The 14,177-nt window shown below is 34.5% G+C and overlaps 1 pseudogene; it reads right to left on the reverse strand.

The window, feature by feature from the left end:
- Positions 1–923: 923 nt before the first annotated feature.
- On the reverse strand, positions 924–5,172 carry LOC148195652 (uncharacterized; annotated as a pseudogene).
- Positions 5,173–14,177: the final 9,005 nt, after the last annotated feature.

The following is a 14,177-nucleotide window of genomic DNA, read 5'->3' on the forward strand; positions in this document are numbered from 1 at the left end:
TGCAGGTTGCGTTGAGGGGCTCTGTTTGCCCTCAGCGGTGGTTTGGCATGGTTTTGGGGTGTTGTTTGTGGTTTACTAATGAGTAACAACATGTTTTTTGGTTTTATGAATTGTGTTTGATGTAGGGATGACCTCCTCCTCAACCAAGAGATTCAAGACTGCTGCTTCCAAGAGGAAGGATAGGGAACCAGAACACACCCATTCTAGCAAGTTCCTTTCTCGCAAGCATGAGAAGCACTTCAAGATTGTCCAAGATAGGAGGCTCCAAATGGAAAGGAAAGCTGGACTGATTCCAAATTTTGCTCCACAATTTGGAGAGCAATTGGTGAGCAGGAATTCGAGATTAGCCACATACCCTGCACCAGCTAACATAGCAATGGTAAAAGAATTTTACACAAACCCAAGGAGGTTGGGTAATCATCCTGATGAAGACTACTTGAGCTATGTTAGAGGCCACACCATTCATTATGATCCTGACTCTATCAACAGATTTTTAGATACTAAATGGGTTGGTGAGCAGTGTCAGTTTGTTCTCTGCATGGAAAAAGGAACTGATTTTGATGATGTGGAGAGTGTCCTAATGTGTACCTGGAGGACACTTCCAGAGGAACAAAAATGATGCAGTGGTGAACATTAGGAGGACTGATTTAACTCCTTTAGCAAAGTATTGGATGACATTCTCTTATGCCAACATTCAGCCATGCTCCCATGTTTCAGACATCATTGTCAGCAGGACACTTCTTCTATACTGTGTGATCAGAGATATGAGCATTAACATTGGCCAGGTGATAGGCAATGAGATACAGGTGTGTGCCAACACTATGAACAGCAAGGCACCTTTGGGACATCCCTCCTTGATTACGCACCTGTGTGAGGTAGCTAGGTGAATACTTCTGCCCCATCATTTGAGAGGCCGAGAAAAGCTATTGATGAGGCCTACTACAGACAATACTGCGGAGATGAGGAGGCAGCTCATCCAGTTCCACCACGTCGTCCTCATAGAGGCAGAGGACCAACACAAAGTCAGGCATCTGCAGAGACTCATGAGGCAGAACCATTTCAGATGAGGGACATGTACATGTCTCTTATAGATGCCCAGATGCAATCCATCCACAGAGGGCAGGTGGCCACAACTGAGATGATCATTGGGATGTATGATACACCCCCAGCACACAGGTGGACCATGGATGAGTTTCATAACGTGGTGGCATGGCTAGAGGAGCACGCCCAAGGCACTAGAGCTGGAGCAGCTAAAGCTTTGGCTATGGAGGATGATGATATGATGATGATGAGGACACATTTGAAGATGCTGAGGATGATGAAGAGGAGGAAGACACAGATGACGACACAGGCTAATGAGGAGCTGAGATAGCATTTATTGATGGATGATATCAGCACTAGAGCAGGATCTTTTCTATCTTTTGTTTTAAATCTATTGAACTCATTTGCTTCTGTTTGTAGAATAGGGTTTGATGTACTCAATTTGAAACTTTGTTTGTTATGATGGTTTGCTTATGACTTTTGTGTGATAATTAATGTTTGATGATGCTTTGATATTGATTGATGTTGAGAATGTGCACATTATATGCGGAGATACAGGTGGTTCACAAGCTTTGTGAAGAAATGCATGATGTTGTGATTGTGATTATGATGCTAAGCAGAATGTGTATGTGGAATGGTTAAATAAGCCTATGTGTGAGGTTTTGAGATTCAGAGTTTTGATTGAATGCTATCACATTGAAAGCATGAATGACTTTGCCCAGGTTTTCTATGATTGAATCACTTGCTTGTATGTGTCATATGATCAGGGCCATGTGTTGGTAACCCTCTTTAGTCAAAATGCATGATTCTAGCCCATTAAAAGAGAACACTACGTGTTCTATCCTTTGAACCATTAGCCTTGAACATGATTTGAAAACCCTTTTGAAAAAGCTTTATCTTGAGTTGAATTGAAGATGTGTAGTGGTATTGATAAATGTTCAAGTTTGGGGTTGTTGGAGAGTCTAGAAAGGGAAAATAACAAGCATTGAGCCAAGATCTAAGCATGTGAAAATCAAAAGAAAAAGGAAGAAAAGAAAGAAAAAGAGAAAGGCTCAATGCAAAAGAAAGTTGGGAAGAAGGAAGAATGGTTTTTCTTAGATGATTCACTTGACTCAAGGATTTTGTAATCTAGAAAAACCAATTTTCTTGTTAGCCCTGCCACATTATAAGCCATTGAAAAGTCCTTGTGATGACACTTACTTGTGAATGAGTTTGATTGTGATTAAATGAAAGGCAAAGTTAATTCATGTGACATTGTGATAGTAGAGTGAATGAGTGACCTCTTATACACTTGTGTGTTTAAGTGAAACAATTTTTCTGGTGAGAACAATTTCCATGAGCACATAATTTCATCTTTAACCTAAAATAGCCACCTTCGTTGGCTTGGAGAGCAAGGAGAAATCCTCTTCAATAAGAAGGAGACAAGTGGCAAAAATCCTCTCAAATGAGAGAGTGACATGTGGCAACTACCTATGGAAAAACTCTCCATTCCTAGAGTGACACATGGCCACTAACTAGGAGGAAAACTCTCCAATGGGAAGTCTCCACATGCCATGGACAAAATCTTTCTCCCTTGTCTTCCAAGCTTAGCCAGAATCTTGACTCCTTGGTCGATACACCCATTTTGGATGTCCAAGCATAGTCAACTTTGGGTCTTTGCCTTTTGTTTACTTGTTTGGTCAAAATCCTATTATACTTGGCCTAAAATACAAAACCCAATTGAAATCCTATACTACTAGGCCTATAATACAAAGCCCAAATAAAATCTAGACTAGTTGGCCCAAAATACAAAACCCAAATAAAATCTAGACTACTTGGCCCAAAATACAAGGCCCAAAATTATTTTTACTCTATTAAATCTTCATGATGACTTAAGATGGTCCAAGAGAAGGAGTCTAGGTCCATCTTCCATAGATGCCTCCAACTCTTCATGAATGTGCTAGGTTATGACAAGGGGTATGTCATCATCCCCGCCCTTTTGAAATGAATTTTCGTTCAAATCTTCAACATGGGCTGGCAACTTCCTTTTCTTTATAATCTTCAATTCTTCCTTATTTTTCCACCAAGGTCAAATACACATTTTATAACAAAAGTTAGAACAAGTTTTATAATAGTGAGCATATGAAGGATATAGCTCCCAATAAGGATACACCATAAATCAAATGAATGATTAAGGTCTTGGAAAGTAGGAGCATTTTTCTTGAAATTTTATTTCCCACACAAGGATGCTTTGGGTTTTTTCTTGTCATGCTTCTAGAGGTAGATGGCAAGGAGACCTTTACACTTTTACACAAGCTTTTGGCCCTTAACATCATAATTTTCTTGTTGGGGGCATTCTTGAGACTTATGAATCATGCTTTGACACTTAGAACAAAAGGTGTCTTTTATTTTCTTTTTACCTTCTTTTTATCTTTCTTTCTCTATTTTCTTTGTCATTTGTGCTTGATCCTCTTCCACTTGAGAAGGTGTGAGAGGATGAAGTACAAACTTCTTTTTATTGTGAGTGATGGTTATTTCATTGGTGTGACCATTATGTAGAGATTTTCTATCAAAAAGCCAAGGTCTTCCCAATAAAATGTGTCAAGCATCCATAGGTATTATATCACATAGAACACTATCATAATTCCCTATGGATAGCTTAATCATCACTTGTTGATTAACTTCCAATTCCTTATCCTCATTGATTCATTGAAGTTTATAAGATTAGGATGAGGAAAAATAGCTAATCCAAGCTTGTTAACCAACCTAGAGCTATAACAATTTGAACATGAGCCACTATCCACAACAAGGGAACATGTTTTGTCTAAGATTTTACATCTAGTGTGGAAGATGTTATCTTTTTGTGTGTGCTCTTGTGAACTAAGTTGATTATGGAGAACCTTTTTTATCATAAGAAGTTCTCCCTCACAAGGATGGGCATCCTCACTTGCGCTTTCTTCTTGTTTCTTTGCATCACTTCTCTCACTCTTACTTTCTTTATCTTGGCTACTATATACATCAATACCCCTTAAGATCGTGGTCTTTTTGGTGGGGCATTGTGATGCAATGTGACCTCTAGAAAGACACTTGAAACACTTAATTTCACTGGTGCAAATGTGAGATGATGTTCCCACCCTTGGCCTCTCTTTTTCTTTTTCTTCTCTCTTCTGCCTCCTTAGATTCCTAGAGAGTTCTTCTTCTACCACTTGCTTACCCCCCCCCCCCCCCCCCTCTTGTAGTCTTTCTTAACACTAGAGTTAGAGTGGAAAACTTTAAAACCTTTTCTTAAAACTTGTTGCTCTACCTTAATGCAAATTTGTACCAAGTCATTTAAGTCTTGGTGGGGCAAAAATTTCACTCTATCCCTAATCTCAAGATTAAGCCCACTTAGAAATCTAGAGATGGTGGTCTCTTTTTCCTCCCTAATTTTCGCCCTCAATATGTAGAGCTTCATTTTTTGCCTATAGCTCTAAATACTCATGTCTCTTTGTTGGAGTCTTTGGAGTTTGTCCATTAGCTCCCAATGATAGTATGAGGGAATGTGCATTCTTCTCATGGCACTTTTCAAGTCATTGCAATAGGTGACTTGGAGAAAACTAGAGAGTCTTATCTCTCTCACAAGGGAGGTCCACCAATACATGGCATTCCTTTGGAAACTCAATGTGGCCAATGTGACCTTTCTCTCCTCACTCACTTGATGGCACTCAAAGAGTTGTTCAACTTTCATCTCCCAATCTAAGTATGCCTTAACATCTTTTTTACCATGGAAATGGGGAGGTCTACTCTAACCTCTCTTGGAGTGTGCTCTCTATCATGAATTCTATGTGGGTGTGGTTCATAGTATTGCTTTGCAAGCCTACTATCTACCTCATGGTGTGTGAGTTGAGTTGAAGTTTTAGAACTCCTCCTTGTATGACTCCTACTTCTCTTTATTTCCTCTTAGGCTTTTTCTTGTTTCTCATTAAGGACTCTAAGTTCTTCTTCCAACTTAGCAATATACTCTTCTCTTTCAATTCTTTCTTTATCTTTGAGAAGAGTTTATTGCCTTTGCCAAATTTTAAGTGACTTTATCTCTTTTGCTAAATTTTTCAAAGTGGGTTTTACATCCTTACTAGAGTCGCTTACAATTTCATAGGAATTAGTCTTAGACATCCTTAAAGGTTTTGAAAAAGATGCAATGTAACAAACAAATACTTAAATTTCAAATAAAGTTCCTTAAGAGACTTAAGGAGGCAAAAGACATTGAAGTTCACTTCCAGGAAAGGGAGGTAAATCACAATGTATTTCTTAAATACCAAATCTTTCCTAGCCAAAGTTTACCTTAGGCACTCTTGAACCAAATTTCTCAAAGGGAACTAAAGTTTAAATTAAAGTTGACACATACTAAACTATCACAATTAAAGAAAACAAATAAACTACTTATGCGGCCTAATGATTAAGTTAGAAGAAATTTGGTTCCTCCAACCAACTAAAAATGAAATTTACTAAGAAATAAAGGTTCTTGTTAGGAGATGGGATTGAGAACCAAAGAATACCCCAAGACACCTAACAAGGCCGTGAGTTATAAGAGAAAAAAAAAAGATTACAAAGCCAAAAAAGTTACAATCAAATCAAAGCTTCCTCCCAAGATGTTTCTCTCCTTTCTTTTTGGATACCACTCTAGACTTCTATCTCCCTTTGGGTCTTCACCTCACAAAGAAAACCTACACCACACAAAGTAACCAAAACCGAAATTGTGCAAGAAGAAACAAGGAATAAAACAAATAAAAAGGTAAAAAAAAATAAAGGTTTTGCAAAAGGAATTTAATTATGACAAAACTAATAAATCCAAGAAGACAAGAAATTAAAGTTTAAGAAAGAAAGGTTAGCACTCAAAAGAAATATTAATGAAAGGTGCTAGAATAGATTCACAAAAGAAAAATTACTAGAAGAAAAGTGGGTGGTTCTTGTCTTTTGGAAACTTTGAGAAAATGGGGCACTAAGGCCACTCTTTTAACATCATAGTGAAGACTTTTAGCCACTGTAAAATTGAATAGAAAAAGGCCAAAAATAGTGAGCAAAACGTTCCAAACAGATTGCACAAAAACAGTGGTAGTGGTCCAAGCACACATTTGTTTTCAACACTTTTTAGGCTCTCTTTTGGTACTCTTTTGAAGCCTTATGCTTAAAAGCTTTTACCACTTCTTTTTCCACTCTTTTAAGGTGCAAAATAAGACAACCATGCACTTGGAACAGAGGTGATATATGGGTTTTAAAAGCTACAAAGACAAGAAACACAAAATAGGAAAGAATCCTACTATAATCAAAATGAAGTTGAAAACTAGAAACGTCAATAGATTTTTTTTTTTTTTAAGATCTTGCCAATGATCTAACGGAAAGTATGAACCCAAAACATCAAAGATAAGACCCTCAAATGGTTGTATATGGTGTAGTTTTTCAAACTAAGTTACATAGTTCTTTTGATGATTTTTCAAAGTTTCAACTAGGAAATAAAGACATCAAAAGGACTAAACATGACTCTAGACAACATGGAAAGATTTGAAACATAAAATGACTCAAACAAGCATATATTGACCAACAAAAAACATTAAGGAATGACTCAAAAAAGAAAAGGCACAAAACAGTAGTCAAAACTACCAAAACATAACTTGAAAAATGCTAATGCCAACATTCTAGCAGCTTTGACCTTTGTTGAGTGTTTTACTCTAACTTTCTCCAAAGAAATCCAAATGAAATGAATTTTTTTTGTTTGAAACTAGACTCATGGGCTTTCATTTGAGTATATTTTATGTATTTTTGGCCAACTGGGCTAGGTGCAGTTTAAGTTTGAAAATCGTCACAGTTTACTACCATAACAAATGATATGAAAAAAAAACACAAGACAAGTAAGGAATAACATCAACAAAACAGAACAATAAAGGATAGACAAGGACCAAAAGACAAGAATCCTCTCAAATGAGAGAGTGAATTGTGGCCACTACCTATGGAAAAACTCTTCATTTCTAGAGTGACACATGACCACTAACTAGGAGGAAAACTCTCCAATGGGAAGCCTCCACATGCCTTGGAAAAAATCTTTCTCCCTTGCCCTCCAAGCTTAGCCAAAATGTGTACTCCTTGGTTGATACACCCATTTTCGAAGTCCAAGCATAGTCAACTTTGGGTCTTGGCCCTTTGTTTACTTGTTTGGTCAAAATCCTATTATACTCGGCCTAAAATACAAGGCCCAATTGAAATCCTATACTACTAGGCCCATAATACAAAGCCCAAATAAAATCTAAACTACTTGGCCCAAAATACAAAGCCCAAATAAAATCTAAACTACTTGGCCCAAAATTATTCTTACTCTACTAAATCTTCATGATAACTTAAGATGGCCTAAGAGAAAGAGTCTAGGTTCATCTTCCATAGATGCCTCTAACTCTTCATGAATGTGCTAGGTTGTGGCAAGGGGTATGTCAAGGGGTATGTCATCAAAAGGGGACATGGGAAATGAGAAATGGATGCAAAGGGGAAGGGAATAACTTCTCACCGGAGTTTTTCATTGCTTCACCAGAGTCTCACTGGATTGCCTTACCGTAGAAGATGACCCTTTATGATTGCTTCATGAGAGAGAAACGAGAGGAACCACACATTGTGAGAGAGAGCACGTAGAAAATGAAAACGAAAATGAAGAGTAGAGAGAGAATGAAAATGAAAATGGGAGGGGTATTTTCAAAAACGAATTCCTAGCACTCTTGCACATATAATTCGTTGTTAACATATCGGGATCCAGCTAAGAATTCGGTCCAAGCGCCTATGTCGTCAACATCATTACATTAGACTCTTTCTTTCTTTCTTTTCTTTTTTTTCCATTATAAGCCTCCCAAAACGTTATTAATTCACTATGGCAAAAAGTTAACAAACAGGAGGTTTCCATTCATGGAATAATTTGACTTTTTTTGTTTCAGTATCATTTTGCATGGCATTAATAGTATGTGATATTATAAGCTTTCATTTTATAGAAGTTGCAACTTTATTTCTCTAATTGCTTAAAAAGTGGACTAATATTTTTTAACATATAAGTGAAGAAAATTCATATTTTGACATATCACGTCACGAAACACAAGTCACAGAGTTACACTATAGAAGCTAATGAGCTTACTTCCCAAAAGCCCCAAAACATTTTAAAAAATCATGCTCTGATACCACTAATGTAACATCACATTTTTTTACCAAAAGAAATATGAAATTTAAGAATAGAAGCTTTGTTTATTCGAAACATCATTCTTGTCCAAAATACTTAAAACGAATTTTAAATATTAAAACTTAAAACATTTTTCCAAATGCTTTCCGAAAACAACCAAAAGTTTCCTAGTGTGTCTCCTCACACTTATACGTATTCAACTATATTTGTATCAAACTTTGTTCCTGTATAACACACACGTTATACGACCATCGCACAAACACAAACAAGTAGGGGTGAGCTAACATGCAAAAGATCATTCATAAAACATGTATAAATATATTACTTCACATAAGAATGATCATGGGGTCGTACACTTGTGGGGCCTCCACTACTCTTACAGAGTCATTGTCAATGCAATAATCATGTCATCCACAAGATTAGTCCGTCAACACTTATGTCCAAAAAAGGCACATAGACTAGGATCTCATGTCACTCTCACCACACAAATCATCCTTCTCTACTTGAGACTAGATGGTTATTAAAGTATGAGGATAACCTCCAACATCAGGACTTCCAACATCTACGTGTACACTAGTCCATTACAAACATAGAATCTCTCTGCAAGACCCTTGACCAATCTCATATCATGTTCATATTCATCAACCAATTAATCATGCAAATTTGATCTAAATTCATGTTCATATCTTAACTTAGAATAGTTTTCAAGTCAATGATACAACCATACATACAAATGAATAATACAATCACTCAAGATTTCACTCGATTTGATCAAAGATTATTAACAACTTAACCAATTGAAATATTACACTGAAGCATTTTTCTAATTGTAGACATTTAATCAATGATCTAATCTTATCAAAGTAAATAACAACATGTTTAAAATATATGGTAAAATTTTAGTTCAATCCAATGGTTAATGAAACAGAAATCTTAATTTTGCCTAGATGATCCAAAAATAGAATTAAGGTGGCGTTGAGTTCCCTAAGAAGTATAAAACTAATTTCTCTGTATTTAAACATTTAATTACAAATCTGAGCGGTCAAAGTGAATCAATATGTGTTAAAAACTACATATCCAAATTTCAGGTTAATCTAACGGTTAACTAGGTAGAAATTGAGGTTTTACCGAGAGAACTTAAGGACATAAATAAAGTGGTGATCAAGTTCCTCAAAAATTAGAAATTAATAACCTTAATCACATACCTCATCTTAATAATATGAACGGTAGAAGTAAAGTAATAGATCTTAGGAATCACAAATCAAAATATTAGCTTAATCTAATGGTAAACGAAGTGGAAATTGATGTTTTACTTATATAACTTAGAGCTAGAAATAGAGTGATGATCAGTTTACTCAAAGAAGAAAAATTAATTCCTTAATAATCTGAGCATTCAAAATGAAGTAATATGTCTTATGAACCATATATCTAAATTTGAGGTTAATCTAATGGTAAATGAAGTAAAAATGGATGCTTTACCGAAGTAACTGGAAAAATAAAAAATAGGGAAAGCATAGTCTAGAAAGAGTTAGCTCTCCCTACCTCTTTTTTAGAATTTTTCCTTAGTCCAAGAATTTTTTTTAACCCATGTCCCTAGTGTCACGACACATAACTACCATATAAGCTATCACAATTTCTTGTTTTATTTACCACTTTTCTTTCATATAAATCCATTCATCACATTTTTTATCCATAAAAAATTACTAATAATAATAATAATAAGAGAAAGTCATTACTATTTATTATTAAGGTAATTTATTTTCATTGGTCTTACATTCTTCGTGTAGCTCAAAAATTATTTTGAATCAACATAATCAATTATTATTAAACATAGTCGATTATTTACGAATTAAAATCTCTTTAACATAATTGATTATTGTTTAAATTAATTGATAATTTGTAAAACATGTAAAAATCACATTTTGATAAGAATAATTGATTTTTTTAAATATAATCAATTATTTTCTTAAATATTGATTATTTTTTATCATAATCAATTATGTTAAAAAAACATAAAATTAGTTTTTCGACGCAAATTTACTCAAAAGTATATTAGAGATTGATTTATGCTTTACATTTTGAAAAAATTAAGATAATGAAGTCATGGAACCAACAACAAGAGGTGAATGTATCTTCACATATATAAATGTTGTAATTGGTTTGTATATAGTATTTGATAAAATAAAGGAATTAAGTGTTATATATATATATATATATATATATATATATATATATATATATATATATATATATATATATATATATATATATATATTCGAGGACTTTAGTTCGATACTAATTTCAATGCTAATGAATGAACTAAATCAATTCAAGTAGATTCTTATGGAGTGGAGTAGCAAATTTATATTTTTCAATATGAATTAAAGTGTTTATGAGTTCATTACCAAGATCAAATGGATGAAAAATCCACTTATATTATGAAATAGAATCACAAATATCTTCAAATTAAGTTCTCTCTTAACATAAATTTCAATCAATAATTTGTGCATTTATCTTCAACAATCATATTTTTGGTATTTTTTTTTAAAGATTGTGGTAGATGGCTCAAAATATAAAATGCAGTGTAATAGATGAATAAGAGAATAGAGATGAAAGTTTTCAACAATAAATCGTAGTAAAGTAAATTACTAAGGATAGAAAAACAACCAGTAAAGTAAATCAACAAAAGTTGTGACCTAAATTGCTACAACAACACTAGATTAAGCATTTTTCTTGTTTTTGGTGTTATCAAACTATTTGAAATTATATCCACAATTTATCACCCTTTTTTACATTGAACTACCTATTTATATTTTTTCCATTTATTTTGAGAATAACTTAACAAATAAAATAAAAGTAAAAATACATAAATAAAGTAATTGCCTTAAACTATCCATGTTGTGCCAAATGTTCTCTTTATTTCCATGTGTTGTAATAATTATTGTATATAACTTCTCTCTCTATCTAGTTGTAGTATTTGCCCTTTTGATCCCCTGTTTTTTATGTCTCTATCTTGATCATACTTTTTTTTTATGTCTTTTTGTCTTAACTCGATTTTTATTTATGTTTTTTTTTCTTGATCAGGCTTTTCTAGATTTCTTAATAGTACTTCCTCAGTTCCATTCACTAGTAAAAATTATGCCTTTTAACTCGTCCAATAGACTTCGGTCTAAGGAAAACCGAAGTCTATGAGAGAGCGGTGACAATTTTGTAGTTTTGATGAATTTATGTCTCGGTTTACTAAGGACCGAAGCATATAAATTGTGTTTTGGGCTATTCACTCAGTTAAAGGTGGAACTGAGGCTGTATTTTGGCGTATTGACTCGGTTAAAGGTAGAATCGAGGCCTATTACCCCGGTCAAATCAGTCACACTTGACCTACTCTCATCTCCGCTTTTTCATTTTACACGAAGCGGTTCTTTCCTCTGGCACTCTCATCTCCCCTTTTTCATTTTCATCTGGCAAAAACAAACTCTCATCTCCCCGTTTTCATTTTCATCTGGAAGAAACAAAGAGGGCGCGATCTCTCTTCTCCTCTCCCACTTGACAGCCACGGTGCGAGGACGAGACGCGATGGTGGCCGGCGTCAAAAGCGGAGGGGAGGCGAGATGGTGTCCGGCATCGAAAGCGGAGGGGAGGCGCGATGGTGGAGACGAGTACCGCGACAACGATGATGGGAGGCTCGCCGATCTAAGGCGTTTGTGCAGAGAAGATGGTGCCTTGGAGATTATGGGAGGTTCACCGATCTAAGAGTTGAACGGAGTTCCTTGGCGAGGTGGTGGCGAGGTCGCAACGAGGTTGCAGCGAGGTCGCGGCGAGGACGTCCTACAGCGATGGCGAGCAATGAAGAGGTGGCGGCAAGGCGTCCTGCAGCGGTGGCGAGCAACCTCCCTTCTTCTCCAAATGCTCATTGCATCAAAACCCATACTTTTTTTTTCTCTGTTATTTTGGGAGCGATTTTGTTAAGGTTGGTGTAGTTGATTTTTCTGTGTTATTCTGATATTTGGTTCTATATTTTCTGAGATTTGGTTCTGTGAAAAGGAAAAAAATTCAATAACCCTTTGCTTGCTTGGACTGTGCAACGAAGAGGGAGAAGTGGATTGTTTTGAAAAAAAACACGCAATTGCCTCGGTTCTTAGATAACCGAGACATCATCCAATCTCTTTTTAATTCGGTTTAGAACTGAGGCATAAAGCAACCTTCTTTTACCTCGTCCGAATATGGCTCGATTGTGGAACCGATGCCCATAAACAAAATTGACCGAGGCCATTTCCTGATCTGCACTAGTGATTCTTCAATTCTACTTGTTTCGACACATTTTTTTTCACTATTTTACTCTCTTTAACCTTGTGTGTCTATTTACTTATTTATTCTTTGACTTAATTTATTTATTGATATCCTGAACAACATGATATATTTGATGTGAATTGAGCAAACTTATATGTTTGATAAATAACTTATGTGAATGACATTACCAAGATGGTAATTGGACTTGACTAAGATATAATGTGCATTGAGTACCAATAAGGCAAAGAGATATATAAATTTCACAAATTCCTAAATTATGCACATGGGAGGGAGTACTGGAGATAAGAAGTTGACAAGAGTTCTTCCATTATCCTCATTATAGTAAATGGAAGGAGTTGCATTAAAACCTTGTGAACTACTTGGTTATTAAGATGTGGTAATACCTCTTTTTTTCTAGATTGAAGTGTACTTTAATTCAAAAGTCCTTTGGAAATTTCTTCCAGCAACTTAATCACTTCATGTAAGACTGCAGAATATCAATCCTACATTTGCAACGTATTAAACATCTATTCAAGAAGAAAAGGAGAACAGAACTAAAAATCAAGTACGATTGTTTTATTTATCAAAACTAAGATTTAATTTATCTAAAGAATGAATTATAAGGTTGATTTAGTCATAAAAATTTAAAAAAAAAATGAGAGAAATTGTGAGTTCAATTTTCCTTATTAATATTTGGGGAATATAATAGTTGAAATTACTGTTATTGTTTAGTGGAATTAATAACATGAAAATAACAATATTTGTTTCATCCATTTACCTTGTCCAAAAAATGTTGAAATAAAGTTGTTATGAGTCTGTATTTTCTATTTTATTATTTTATTTTAATGAGCTAATAACATTTATATTAATTTTAATTTTATATGTTTTTAAAATAAAATGGTTTGTATTTTAAAATTTAAAGTTTAACTATGCAAGGGTTTCACTCATCACAATTACACTCTCATTTTGTTAACCTGCGTTCCTTCCCTTCCACATTACACAATACATTTATTACAAATAAAAGTAAAATAAAAGCATAATTTATATACACCAAATAAAAAATTCTTATTCTCATTATACATTACCAAAAATTATAAATTATACTATAATTACGATATTTATACACTTAAATTTGTAGTTTGTAGAATAAGAAAAGAAAGGGGGTTATGGAATATATTTTATTTTTACTTCTGCTTGAAATGTTTTTCTTCATCAAACAAAAGCTATTAATCAATCTTTTGGGCATAGCATTAAACCTAGTTCATCACATAACATTTCCAACCATGCTTCAAACCTTGGTTTTCTGAAACAAGAAAAGCAATAGTAAGTGACACAAATAGTATTGGAATTTCATTACAAGACAATAATCATGAATTCACTGAACAAAGGTCTGGTTTTTAATGAAGAGAGCTTTGAAAACTAGAATCTTTGAAAGGAATGCAAGTACTAGCTTCCCTCAAAAGAAAGAACAACACAAACCGTATAGGCATCATCCTCATATTTAGGACTCACAATGAAAGAAAAGAATAATAACTTCACAATTATGACCAGCCAATGATAGAAGCCTCAAATATCATTTTTCTGTTTGGATACTTATTACAAAATCTAAAACTTTTTATTTTAAATTCTGACACCACATTTTTTTAATCCTTGTTCTGGAAATATTATAGCAGCAACATAATAG

Source organism: Vigna umbellata, chromosome 7 (genome assembly GCF_029865625.1).
Source record: "Vigna umbellata cultivar VRB3 chromosome 7, Vumbellata_1.0, whole genome shotgun sequence".
NCBI classification, from domain to species: domain Eukaryota; kingdom Viridiplantae; phylum Streptophyta; class Magnoliopsida; order Fabales; family Fabaceae; genus Vigna; species Vigna umbellata.